General features: G+C 26.5%; 1 long non-coding RNA gene across 1 annotated transcript; it reads right to left on the bottom strand.

Moving 5' to 3' along the window:
• Window positions 1-9,156: 9,156 nt before the first annotated feature.
• Window positions 9,157-13,066, bottom strand: LOC133030838 (uncharacterized). Its single transcript, XR_009684372.1, has 2 exons — window positions 12,432-13,066; window positions 9,157-9,532 (listed from the first exon to the last, which is right to left on the bottom strand). It is a non-coding gene; the product is annotated as an uncharacterized LOC133030838 (long non-coding RNA).
• Window positions 13,067-13,310: the final 244 nt, after the last annotated feature.

Raw genomic sequence — 13,310 nt, 5'->3', positions numbered from 1 at the left:
GTAACATATAAATTTTGTAATTTCTTTCATCTGTGATAAACCTAGAAACATGATAGGACTCATCCAAATTAGTTTGACTTGTCTGAGCATATATGTTTGCTTTTGGGCTTAGATGCATATAGGAAGATAATTTATTTCTAGATATTTATTTAGACTAGGTTGCTAAAATAAAATATCACCTACAGTAGTTTTATTTAGGCCTAATTAGTATTGAACTTATTCAATGAATAATAATTATTTAATGAAAGGTTAAATTCCTCTCTTTTGGGCCTCGTGTGAGAGTTAGGGGGCCAACAGTAGTGGGTACGACATACTGAACTCAACACTTTCTCACATGAACAACCCCAACCGTGAAGGTCTATTTGCCTTATTTAAATAATTATATTAGGCTAATTATACTAGTTTAATCTAATTAAATTTAATTAGCAACTCAATTAATTTTAAGAAAAATGAAATTAATTTTTCATTGGATTATTTTAAAAATTAATTTAGAAAAATACACTTAGTTTAAAGATAAGATTCTAGAAAGTGATTTCTATTAACTAATTAAAACTTTCTAATATTTCATTAAGTAGAAAAATATATCTAAGTTGAGAATTAATTTGTTAATTAATTTTAGACCAACTTAAATTAGGATATTTTTCTTAGAACTTAAATTTGTGACGCCCCGATATTTTGCCTTATTTTACAAAAATACTATTTTCATGCATAATTTGAAAAGATGAAAAGAAAAAAAAAAATAATTTAAATACAACAGTGGATTTTAAAAAAAATCAAAATGCAATAGAGAAGGATCCTTCATTTGAAAAAAAAAACAAGATACAGTAAGTAAATAATTTTAAATAATACATTTCTATTATTTTTAGATTTATCAAATGCTTAAAAATAAAACAGGCACCACCGGCGTCCTAGATCGTTTGCCCGTTTGTAGCCACTCACAATATACGTACCAGAACTGACCCTGCTCACTATACATACTTCCCTGTCTAATACCTGTAGGGTGAAAGTAAGGGGGGTGAGCTAAAAGCTCAGTAAGGAAATGCTTATCAAACAATACCATATAATATCACACATACCATTAATGTATTTATTAAGTTTTAGCAATATCATACATGCTCTTTTATAACTATAACCAAATAACTGTACATATGGAAACCTTTATCATATAGGTCTATACTATTTGTTCACACCGTACACATATACAGAGATCATAACTCCAGTATCATACTCATAACATAATCATATCAATACTATAAATAATAATGTCATTATCATAACATTGGCATATCATAGCCATTACTAACATAACCCGGGCCTAGCCTGACCCTACAATATCCTGGGCCTAATCTGCCCATATAATAACATGGGCCTATGCAGCCCTACCATTGTTATAGGATAGGGTATCTCTATATTCAACAGTAACATCACTGTATCGTACCCACCATAACAATCTCATACACGACTCAGTAGAATGCAGGGTAGGGTATCTCTACATTCAACGACCTTATCCCGTATCATACCCCACCATGGTCCCCCACTTTACCTGAGACGTTAGCATACAACATACAACATACAAATACATCATACAACATACAACCTGAAATATAAAAATACAACATACAACATATACAAGTCATACAACCATAATCTATGTATCAATTCGCAAACTCATATTGTGTCCATACCACACATTCTCAGTACCATATACATATTCATAATAACAAGTCATAAATCATATTTCAATACATAAAGAATTTAAATTTATGCAGATAAACACATACAAAACTATCTAATTTCCTTACCTCAAATCCCGCTGCTTAAGACTTGTTATCTCGTCACTACTACCTATAACAACACATGGGTCAAGGCCCTAACATTAAAATTCGCACTCTTACAGTACAGCAGAAAGAACACTATTTTTGACAAATAACTACACGAATTCAGTGAAAGTTTCCTTCATATAAATTATAGGAAATTCAATTATCTTTCTAACGGTATATAGATCATTAAAAATGGATTAAAACTGAGGGAGTTATGATAGTTTTACTGAAACTATTTCTGAGAAGGAATATGGAGTAACGAATCACAGGAGACATCGGAAATACAAAGTTTTGATACTGAAATATTCCAAATCAAAAAATCCTCTCTTCATAAAAGTTTTATAAAACCGAATCCCCTTTCTAGTGACACTAAAATCTTTAAAATCAGAGTTATAACGTAAGAGATATAGATATTATACCGAAACAATTTTTTTTTAGAAATCCTGAGACAAATAGATTTCAAACTACAGCTATAAAACAATAAATTTTGACTTAGAATAATCAATAATTGGTGAATGGTTTCTTCATAAAACATTTAGAAAATTGAATTATATTTTCAACGGTACCAAGATCGCTAGAATCGAATTATTATTCAAACAGATATTCAGATTTTACTGAGACAACTTATATAGAAAATATGAAAAACGATTTACAACAAACACCGTAGAAATTCTAATTTTTGACATAGATAAATTTCGATTCAGTAAAACCTTTCTTCATAAGAATTATGGTAAATTGAATAAGCTATTTATAGACACTAAGATTGCAAGAATCGGATAAGTATTTAAAGAGATATGACAGTTTTACTGAGACATGTTTCATTCTCAAAAATAAGAAAAGGAGACCTACGAATATTCTCCTATTGTGATCAATAAATGAGTAAATGTAGAGTTTCTTACCTCAAATAAATCAAGCTGCTTGGATCGATAGACATAAGATGATGGTGATCAAAGATGAGAGTGAAGAGTGGTATAGATTTGGCTAAGGATGTAATGGAAAGATGACTTGAAAATTTTAGGGTTAGTCTTGCTCAGATGGGTGGGAAGAATAGAACGATATAATTTTAGGGTGGAAGAAAACCTATACTATCTGACTCTTAGGTTTAGTTTTATGAATAATAATAATATTAACATAATAACAAGATAAATTATTAAATAAACAAATATCTAACTTTCAAATTTAAATTGTAAGCTCTCAATCTCGTAACTTTAGGGCTTAGTTTTGACCTAAAAAAATTACGAATTATGATATAGCTATTTCTACAAAATTTATAGATCTTTGAATTATCTTTCCAACGCCACTAGGATTACCTCAATCAGAGTTATAAAACTCCAGATATGGTCATTTTAGTAAAACAATTTCTAAACCTGCGAATTTCTCTAAACTTAGGAATTTTCTCACATTAATTATATAATAATATTATTTAATACTACTTATACCATTATTTAAATCAAATAAATATATTATAAAGAAAACCTAATGGACTTTCATATCGGGCTTTAATTAAACGATTACGTACTTATGAAAATACCATAATATTTTACTTTCGTAGTTAATACAACTTTAACTCTCTTTAGAAAATTGGTACAACTACTCTAAGCAATAGTCTCTACTCACTAACAACACAAATAAATGAGATAATTATCCTCGCACCATTAATATCCCAAAAAAAAAATTAAATACTACTTTAATCTTGATATTACAAAATTAAAATTAATAATTAATTTGATTTTATTCAAGATACTTAATTATTTGTTTCTATTTCAAGAAATTTGATTAAATAGTAAAATATATTTAAGTTAAAAATTAATTTATTAATTAATTTTAGACAACTTAAATTAGAATATTTTTCTAAGATAATAAATTATAATTAATATTTAAGTTGATTTTAATCAAAATACTTAATTATTATTTTTTATTTTAAATTAATTTAATTAAATAAGAAAATTATATTTAAGTTGGAAATTTTTTAATTTCAGATTAACTTAAGTTAGAATGATTTTTAGAGTGTATTTTATTTTATTTTAATAATCATTTCTCACATAAATTTCGAAATACGTTTATTTTAAATGAAGATATTTTGAAAATTTACAATTTTGAAAATTAGATTAAAGTTAAAAATTAATTTATTAATTAATTTTAGATCAACTCAAGTAAAATTTTCATTAATGATTTATTAAAATAAATAGACTAATATATATTACATTTTAATTAGAAAATAAGTAATTAGTTTATGAATTATCTAGATAGTTATTTTCTAAGTAGACTCTTTGGTATTTTTCTAGATATTTAATTAAATAGAAAAAATAATATTTAAGTTGATTTGTTCAAGACACTTAAATATTTTATATTTTTCTTAAGAGATTTAATCAAATAGGAAAATTATATTTATGTTGAAAATTATTTATTAATTTTAGATCAACATAAATTAGAATAATTTTTCTAGATTTGTTTTATTTTATTTTGTACGAAAATGTATTATTTTTTAATACATTGGATTTCAAATTTAATTGAGATATATATTTATTTAAAAAAAATTTGAGTTGAGATTAATCTTAATTAATTTTGGACCAACTTAAATTAAGAAATTTTAATAATATTTATTGGAAAATTAATACTAAGGATTGAAAATAAAATTTTATTTTCAGACCTTCCTAGGGTATAATTTTATAAATATTAAATTAAAATTTATATTTAGAGTTATCTAAATTAGTAATTTTAAATAAATAAATATATAATATTAAAATAAATAGATTAAAATGAGTATCAAATGAAAATATAACCCTTAAAATAATGAGATTTAGTTATAAGGATATTCGGTCTCCATTGTTGGTTCTACATAGTTCTTGTTTTAGTGAGATTCATCCCTAATAAATGTTCGTTCATTAGCAATTTAACGTCGTATAATCTCGAAAGATAAGTATTATTATAAGTCTTTTATTCTTAGTAACGTCCACCTTAATAGTGGCTGCTAAGAGTAGGGCTTACAAAGTATGAAATAATGGTGGAAACTCATAAGATAGAATGGTCTTGACTCTCGCCTAAACGAGATAATGCCAGATTCTAGTCTTGATCGAATAAAAAGTTGCTATAATGATATTCATTTTAGATGAGTTGACTACTCTATTCAATGAATGATACCTTTGAATCTCGCCTAAACGGGACACTATATCAGTTTGTTGGAAACCTTGAAAGTTATTTAAGATGTGTTTGTTTTGTATTTTCACATGTCTTTATTACGTGCTAAGTGTATGATAATTTCTAAATGTGTATGAATTTATATTGAATTATGTTGTTTTCTGTTATTAATTGTAGTATCAATTTCGAATCTTCATTATTGGTCTAACTTAGTTTGTTGTTTTTAATGGGACAAATCCCAAAGGATTGTCCTGCGTTAGACAAACATAATAGTGTTAGATCTCGATAGATAAATATTTGTAAATGCGACATCTAGTTGTATATCCAAAGATGACAACTTTGACTAGTATTTACAATATAAAACAACGAAGAAATCTATAAAATAAGAATAACTTTGACTCTCACCTAAACGGGACATCGTTGGATTCTTATTTTAATCGAAATTATCCTTTATTTTTTCTTTTAGCTTTTTCATTTAGAAATTGCTTAGATAGTTCATCATTGGATAGATAGTTTATAAATCATTTGCTTTTGATGTCACTCAATTTTTTCCTATGAAATTGAATGGCGCAGATGACTATATTCTAGATATTCTATCCGGAAATGATATAAATCCTCGATCTTATAGAATCTCCTACTTGTATATGCTTACTAAAGGCAACTTAAGCTTAGAGTTAGATTAGTAGTGGTAGTCCAAGCTAGAATAAAATTCGAGAAATATTTGATATAAATTTAAGTCCTTGACTTTAAATTTTAGATTCCAAATAGAAATTTTAAATTTCAATTTCCAGAATACATTGAACAATATAGTATAACTTTCACAAGTTTTTAATATCCATTTTCTAGTTAATGGATCTAAACTGTATATTAATGTATGGAATTTGAGTTTTGTACTTTATGATCAGAACCCACTGGGACTATTCTAAAAGCTCTTTGTTGTAACTAGACCTAAGTCATCAAAAGATAATAATTACAACAATAATATATCTATGGCATTTGCATCTTGTTCATAGTGGTTTTGAGAAGATCATTCTCTGCAAAGAGTCAATATGCCAATATCCACTTGGAAGTAGGATCATCTTTATTTGAATATATGGATGTACATTCAGGGGTAGATATGAGTTAGCGTTAAATTCTTAAGACGACCACTCTAGATTTTACCTTATGAAAAGAAATTTGAAATGTTTGAGAAATTTCATGAATTTCTAGTGATGTTGAAAAACATTAAGGTAAGTGGTTAAAGATCTTGCAAACTGATAGGGGTGGAGAAACATTTGGTTATGCAGTTCAAAAATCATTAAGTTGAACTTCAAATTGTATTCAAACTTACCTCCCCAAAAATTCAGATTGCATATTGATGAAAGTTAAAAGTTATGATAAGTTACTAGCAGCTGCCTAAGTCCTTCTAGAGAAATATCCTAGTGATAGGAAAATTTCAGAATGATGGAATGGCTGTGTACTTAGTATACACCATTACTAGATTAAGGGATGTCCTGATTGTGAACTTAAGAAAGGCTAGAACTGTTAACTAATGTTTGCATGTTTGATGGCTATTCCAAAGTGATTAGGGGTGGACCATCCTATGGTCATTAAGATAAGAAAATGTTTGTTTCAACAAATACTAGTTTTATAAGAAAATTTCTAAATCTGATAGCAAAGTACATGAGATATTTATTATTTGATTCTAAAGTGTTTTATCATCTTATTTTATATAAGATGGTTCCACTGCCAATGTTATCTTGACACAATTGATGAGCTCAATACCATTAAGAGTAATTTGCGGCATAAATACCTAATTTTAACTCCCAGTTGCAAATAAATACCTAAGTTTAATTTTTGGCGGTAATAATACATAAGTTATAATTTTGGATCTTTTGTAGGTAGCTGGTTGTTAAGTGTTAAGTAAATTGCCACGTGGTAATTCTTGATTGGTCTAAATCATTAATTTTTTTTAAAAAAATTAATTTAAAGATATCAATAAGAAAATGACACGTTGATAATGATTTAATATATAATGGTCAGGTACCTACAGAGTTCCAAAAATATAACTTCGGTATTATTACCGCCAAAAATTAAACTTAGGTATTTATTTGCAACTTGGAGTTAAACTTAAGTATTTATACTACAAATTACACATACCATTAATAATGCACTCCTACTTTAGTACCATAAAAAACTAACAGAGAAATACTATAGACATTCTTTAAGTTTATTATTATTATTATTATTATTATTATTATTATTATTATTATTATATTTGACATAAAAATTGGTTAAAAATTTAATAATAATATACATTGTAGAGAGCTTCTACGATGCACTCCTACTATTTTGGCATCTAAAATTTTTTTTTGTCCATTTTTTAAATAATAGTGTATGTTATTCAGTTACTTGTATTTCTAATATAGTAATAAAATATACGTTTATAATTAGTATTAAGATATAAAATTTAAATTATATATATTTTTATAATAATATTCTTGAAATAAAAATTAAATAAATAAAATGAAACAAATTAGGCACACGCTAACCTCACCTATTATTAAAAAAAGTGAGCACTGTATTCCAAAATAAAATTTGTAGTTTCAAATTTTATAGTATATCAAAAACAAATCTTAATGACTTTTTTTAATAGAACTTTTAGCTTTTGGATCTTTTATTAATAATTAAACAATGACCCAGACCCGGACCCGAACTTGGACCCGGGACCTAGACTCGGACTCGGGACCTGAACCCGGACCGGGATTCGAATTCGGACCCGGACCGAGACCCAAACCTGTACCAGGACCCGACCCGGACCCGAACCTGAACTCGGACCGGGACTCAGGACCCGAACCCAAACCCGGACCGAGACCCGGACCCAAATCCGGACTCAGATCTTTACACAATCTATTAATACATGTCAATAGCAAACATAGTATTGTATTTAATAATACTAATACAAAATTAAAATAGATATACAATTATAAGTTAATATTAAAATTCTTAAAAAAAAAATAGTCGGGTCAGATCAGATCCGATTCGAATAAGTTGGGTCGGATCTAATCCGATCTGAGTATCTGATCTAGCGGGACGGGACGGGGCAGATCTTTACATGATCTGGATCAGGTCGGATCATAGCCGGATCATATTTGACCCGACCCATTTACACTCCTAATTATCCACCTTCGAGTAAAAGAAAATGTATATACATCATATATTTATTTGTTGAAATTGAAGATAACAAGAAAATGTATAACTTTGGGCACGATATGACACGACACGAAAAAAATAGGCTTAAGCACGATACAACACGATAAATCCAAAGGCATGACACGTAAGCACAAATAAACTAGCTCAAAAATACAACTGTTAGATAGTCTCATATCGCTAATTTGTGGAAAGATAATAGAATACATAAGAGGAATGTGCTACTCTTCTCATTGCCAATTGGTTTTGAGATGGAACTCCATTCACTTCATCCAATATTCTAACATGGTATCAAAGCAAAAACACAAAAAAAAACCCACTATCCAATCCCAACAAAAATTAAACCGATCGAAGTAGAGCCAAAAAAAAAGAGCCACCAAAAATTCATAAAAAAATTGATCCAAGAGTTAAAAAAAGCTACTTGTGATTCGGGAATAGTGAGCCAAAAAATAAAAAGAGCCATAAAAAAATACCGATTCAAAAAGTAGAGCAAAAAGAGCCACTTGTGATTAGGAATAGTGAGCGCAAAAAGAGTCGCTTATGATAGAGTTGTCTAAGATGGTGAGCAAATAAAAATAGCTACCATCCTTATGGGGGATGTTCGATAGTCCCACATCGGTAATATGTGGAAAGATAATAGAATACATAAGAAGAATAAACTACTCCTTCCATTGCCAATTGATTTTGAGATGGAATTCCATTCACCTTATTTAAAATTTTATTAACAACACATAATAATAATAATAATAATAATACATATGTATTATTTACTAACAAATATTCAAACTATAATCATTCTAATTACTTTATTTTATAATTATATTTATAGTATTGATGAAAAATTATATAAAATTAATTAAAACTATAAAACATTACATACAGTATGATAATTAACTCATTAATTATAAAATAATATAGTAAAAAAATAGAATCTGAATTGGAGCTCGTTAAGAAAATAAGCTGACCTATTTATTAAAAATGAATAAGCTAAAATAAAATATGATACAAGTTTGAACATAACACGAAAAGATCAATTCACGAACTGTGTAGGCTTACCTTACAAAATATTGACACGATACAGTCCATATTTATTTTTAGATTGACATACCACAACTTATATTATTGCTGGTTTTTCAAAATAAACCTTACACTCATATTTATAGTTATATTCATGTCTCATAGTTTTTCTTTCTAAAAAAAGAGTCATAGTTTTCTTTATTAAAAGAAAAAGAGTATCATGGTTCAAATTGATATACATAGGAAAGAAAGAGCAAACCTAGTCCAAATTCTCTAGCCAAACATCACATCATGCTGTCACATTTTCCTCTTCCAACTCCAATTTTTCCCAATCACTTGATATGAATCCATGGCGAATCCCACAGCCTCTGTCACATCATAAAACATAAGAGCATCACCAATACCATCAAACTAAACGTTGCCAAATATTCCAATCTTTCAAAAATAATTAATTAAAACTAAACGGCACCATAATTTTTTATATTTCTCTCTCATTCACATTATTTTAGCAACTTTTATTCTAAAAATAATTCAAATGCTCAGCAATTCTAAAATCATTATTTTTGTTCTCTACTTTATTATTTAATATATTATATATAAAATAATTAAGATTTTTATTCCTCAAATTTTAACATATACTAAATTATACTCTTTCAACTTTGAAGACAGTGAAAAATTCTCCCTAAATTATTAGTATTGTTAGATTTAAAAGTGAAAATTACATGAAATATGGGATTTCATAACAAAGTTAGAAAAATATGGCATTTTTAAGTTTGCCACTCTTCTATGGCATTTTTTCACATTTAAGATTTTTTATGGTATTTGATATGCCATATTTTTATAAACTTATTATCCAATCCCATATTTTATGTTTTTGTTTTTAGCTTAATTAGTTTTATTTATTTTACACTTACATTTTAGGGTTTCTTTTTATTTGAAAAATTTACACCAAATATTACATTTTTTTTCAAACATTACATTTTTAATTTGACAAGAACATTTTATTTTTATACTTTTATTAATTTTTTTTCTTTTTTACTTATTGAAACTTCAAAAAGTTTTTTTTTTTGTCTTTTTTATATATTTTTTAGTCAATTTTGGCTCTCTTTTTTCTTTTCAACTTTTAAGTCAGTTGCTACTTTTTTTTTTCTTTCTTTCGCTTATCTCTCTCTATTGTTTTTTTTTTAATTTCTCTTTGTGTCTCTCTTTTTTTTTTTTTTTAATTTTTTTTCTCAACCTAAATTTTTTCTCTTAATATATATAATAAGTGTACATTTTTTTATTTCATTTTTTTTTTACAAAAATTAACCTTGTTTTTTATTCAAACTACTATTTGTTTTTTTTTTTGTTAAAAACTAATTATTCCATTAAAAACAGCAGAAAAAAAAACCAGTTTCATCAACATCATCCTAAAAAAAAAAACAATATAAAAAATCATAATCTAAAAAGAATCCAAACTTTAAAAACTAGTTTCATCAACATTGAAAGAAACTAATAATTTCATTTAAAGAATACAAAAAATAGTTTCATCAACAAGATAATGAAAAAAAATTACAATCTAAAGACGATACTAACTTTAAAAACCAGTTTCATCAATATTAAAAGAAACGAATTATTTCATTAAAAGAGGCAAAAAAAAAAAATAGTTTCATCAATAACATAATAAAAAATACACAATGCCTAATAACTAAACTTTTACAAATTAACGATACTAAATTTAAAAACCAGTTTCGAACATATAAATTTTATATCAATACCTAATAATCAAACTTCTAACTTCATTCTTTGTTTTGGCATTTAATTTTTTATTTGCTTGCTCAAAAATTAGAGTTAATTTAAACATACAATATGCAGCAAATATAACAAAGAGAATCATAAATTAAAATCAAAGAGAAAAAAAAAAAAAGAAACAAAGAAAATTAAAGAGACAAAAGTGCAATAAAAACCATAAAAGAATAACAAAAAAAAAACAGTGGAATGTGAGAAACTAGTTAGTAAAACAACCAAAATAAAAACAAACAAATAAAAACCAGTTTCTTGAAATAAATTAATAAAAAATTGAATAAAATTCAATTATGAACAACAATAAAAAAAAAATAGTTATAAAAACTAGTTACTTAAAAAAACCAGTTATGAAAATAATAAAATAATATGTGTGTCAGAAACTGATTAATTAAAATAAAATAAAAATTGGTGTTCAAATATCATACAATAAGAAAACTGGTTTTATACAAACTAAAAAATATATAATAATATCATAAAAATTGAGCAACCCTATTAAAGAACAGTTAAAATCTGTGAAACCAGTTTCGACATGTGAAACCAGTTTTGACGTTATAAAAAATCATAACAAAATACAAATGTTAATAATAAAGTTAATTGAAACCAGTTTCATCAGACAATCAAATAAAACCATACACACACAAATATACGAAGAAAAAAAAATACTAATCACAAATATAATCAAAACAACACATAATGCCTACCAATAATTTAATAACAAAATATAAATGTAAGTTTCCAACCTAGAAAAAAAATAATAAAAAAGTAACTTGAAAAAAAATTCTAATAACATAATGAAACTATTTTTTTTATTCTTTTAATGAAATTAATAGTTTCTTTCAATGTTGATGAAACTGATTTTTAAAGTTTATATTATCTTTAGATTATAATTTTTTATATTGTTTTTTCTTCAGGATGATGTTGATGAAACTGGTTTTTTTTTTTTTTCTGCTTTTAATGAAATAATTAGTTTTTAACAAAAAAAATAAAGAAAAAAAATAGTAGTTTAAATAAAAAAAAAAACAAGTTTAATTTCTATAAAAAAAATAATATCTATAGTTGAGATCATTTTTTATTTATTTTAGTATTTTATTTTTTTAAAAAAGAAATAATAAATAAAAAGAAACACAAATTTAAAGTTTTTTATGGCATTCCTCAAGACTTTTTCCCATATTTGTAAGTTTTTTTAAAAAATGCCATATTTAGTGTAATTAAGTTTTTATGCCATATATATCAAAACTTATCTTTATTTTCCCATATTTTTGTAAATAGCCCTATTTAAAAATCTTTTGTCTAATTTTAATAAATAAAGTCTAACATGGATAAAAGTTCAAAGAGCATGATTAGGTAGATATCAAAATTTAAAAGTATAACTTAGTACATGAACCATCACCGAATTATTTTAATGGAATAAAATTGAACAAAAACCCTTAAGTTTAACAATTTTATCCCAAAAAAAGAAATTCAAAAGAAATAATTTAGTACCTCGAAAATTCTAAACCTTATATATGTTAATAAGTATTTATCTTTTCCTTTAAAAAAAGAAAATCAAGACTACGAATACAATGCTGGGGAGGAGCAATAGTAGTAGCCTTTCAAATTCTGAGGCCACCATTAGAAGCAGCTTTATCAACACCTAAACATGGGCAACTGAGCTGCCCTAAGGACTTTACTACCGCTGATAAGAGACTACAAATGGGAGGAGAATCCTATTTTCCCTTTCTCACATTGACTAGGGTTGATTCATAAAAAAAAAAAAAAAATTGAGTAGGGTTGCTGACAAACGTGAACCCATCTCTATTAGAACATTTGATGGGTTGGTACTAAGGCTGGACAGATGGCAAAACCTAATGCTTAGTTGAAAAATGTGTGCACACAAATTAGACAACTCAAACTTGCTGTCCTTTTGTTGAAAGTGGAAGTTGTGGCTTTGAAGGTGCCAGGTGCCACGCAAACAATCGATGTTGTTCGTACTCCATCTCACCAGACTGACCAAAGATGATGATATGTGTGTGGGGTGAGGACTATTTAGGATTTTGGTTCAACATCAGCATAATTATTGACTTGTACGTTTCAATTTTATCACTTACTAGGGCCCAAGTCCCTTTCATTGTAATTTAAATTTGTCCATTGGTTGGTACTCATCTCCAAATGCAAAATTTAAAATGTGTTAAATTGTGGAAATAATAATAAATAAAAAAAATAATTTACTATATAAATATTTAAGTTTTACTTTAAGTAACAAATAAGTACCTAAGTCGTATTTTTGGTAGTAAAAATATTTTCTGTCGTTAGTATGAAACTTCTGTAAGTATTTTTCTATTTATAATCTTACAATATACCAAATGGCATACCATGTTATTA

This window comes from Cannabis sativa, chromosome 9 (genome assembly GCF_029168945.1).
Source record: "Cannabis sativa cultivar Pink pepper isolate KNU-18-1 chromosome 9, ASM2916894v1, whole genome shotgun sequence".
In the NCBI taxonomy this organism is placed as follows: Eukaryota; Viridiplantae; Streptophyta; class Magnoliopsida; order Rosales; family Cannabaceae; genus Cannabis; species Cannabis sativa.
Note: the sequence above shows the minus strand (reverse complement) of the source record. Positions and strands in the feature narration are given on the sequence as shown.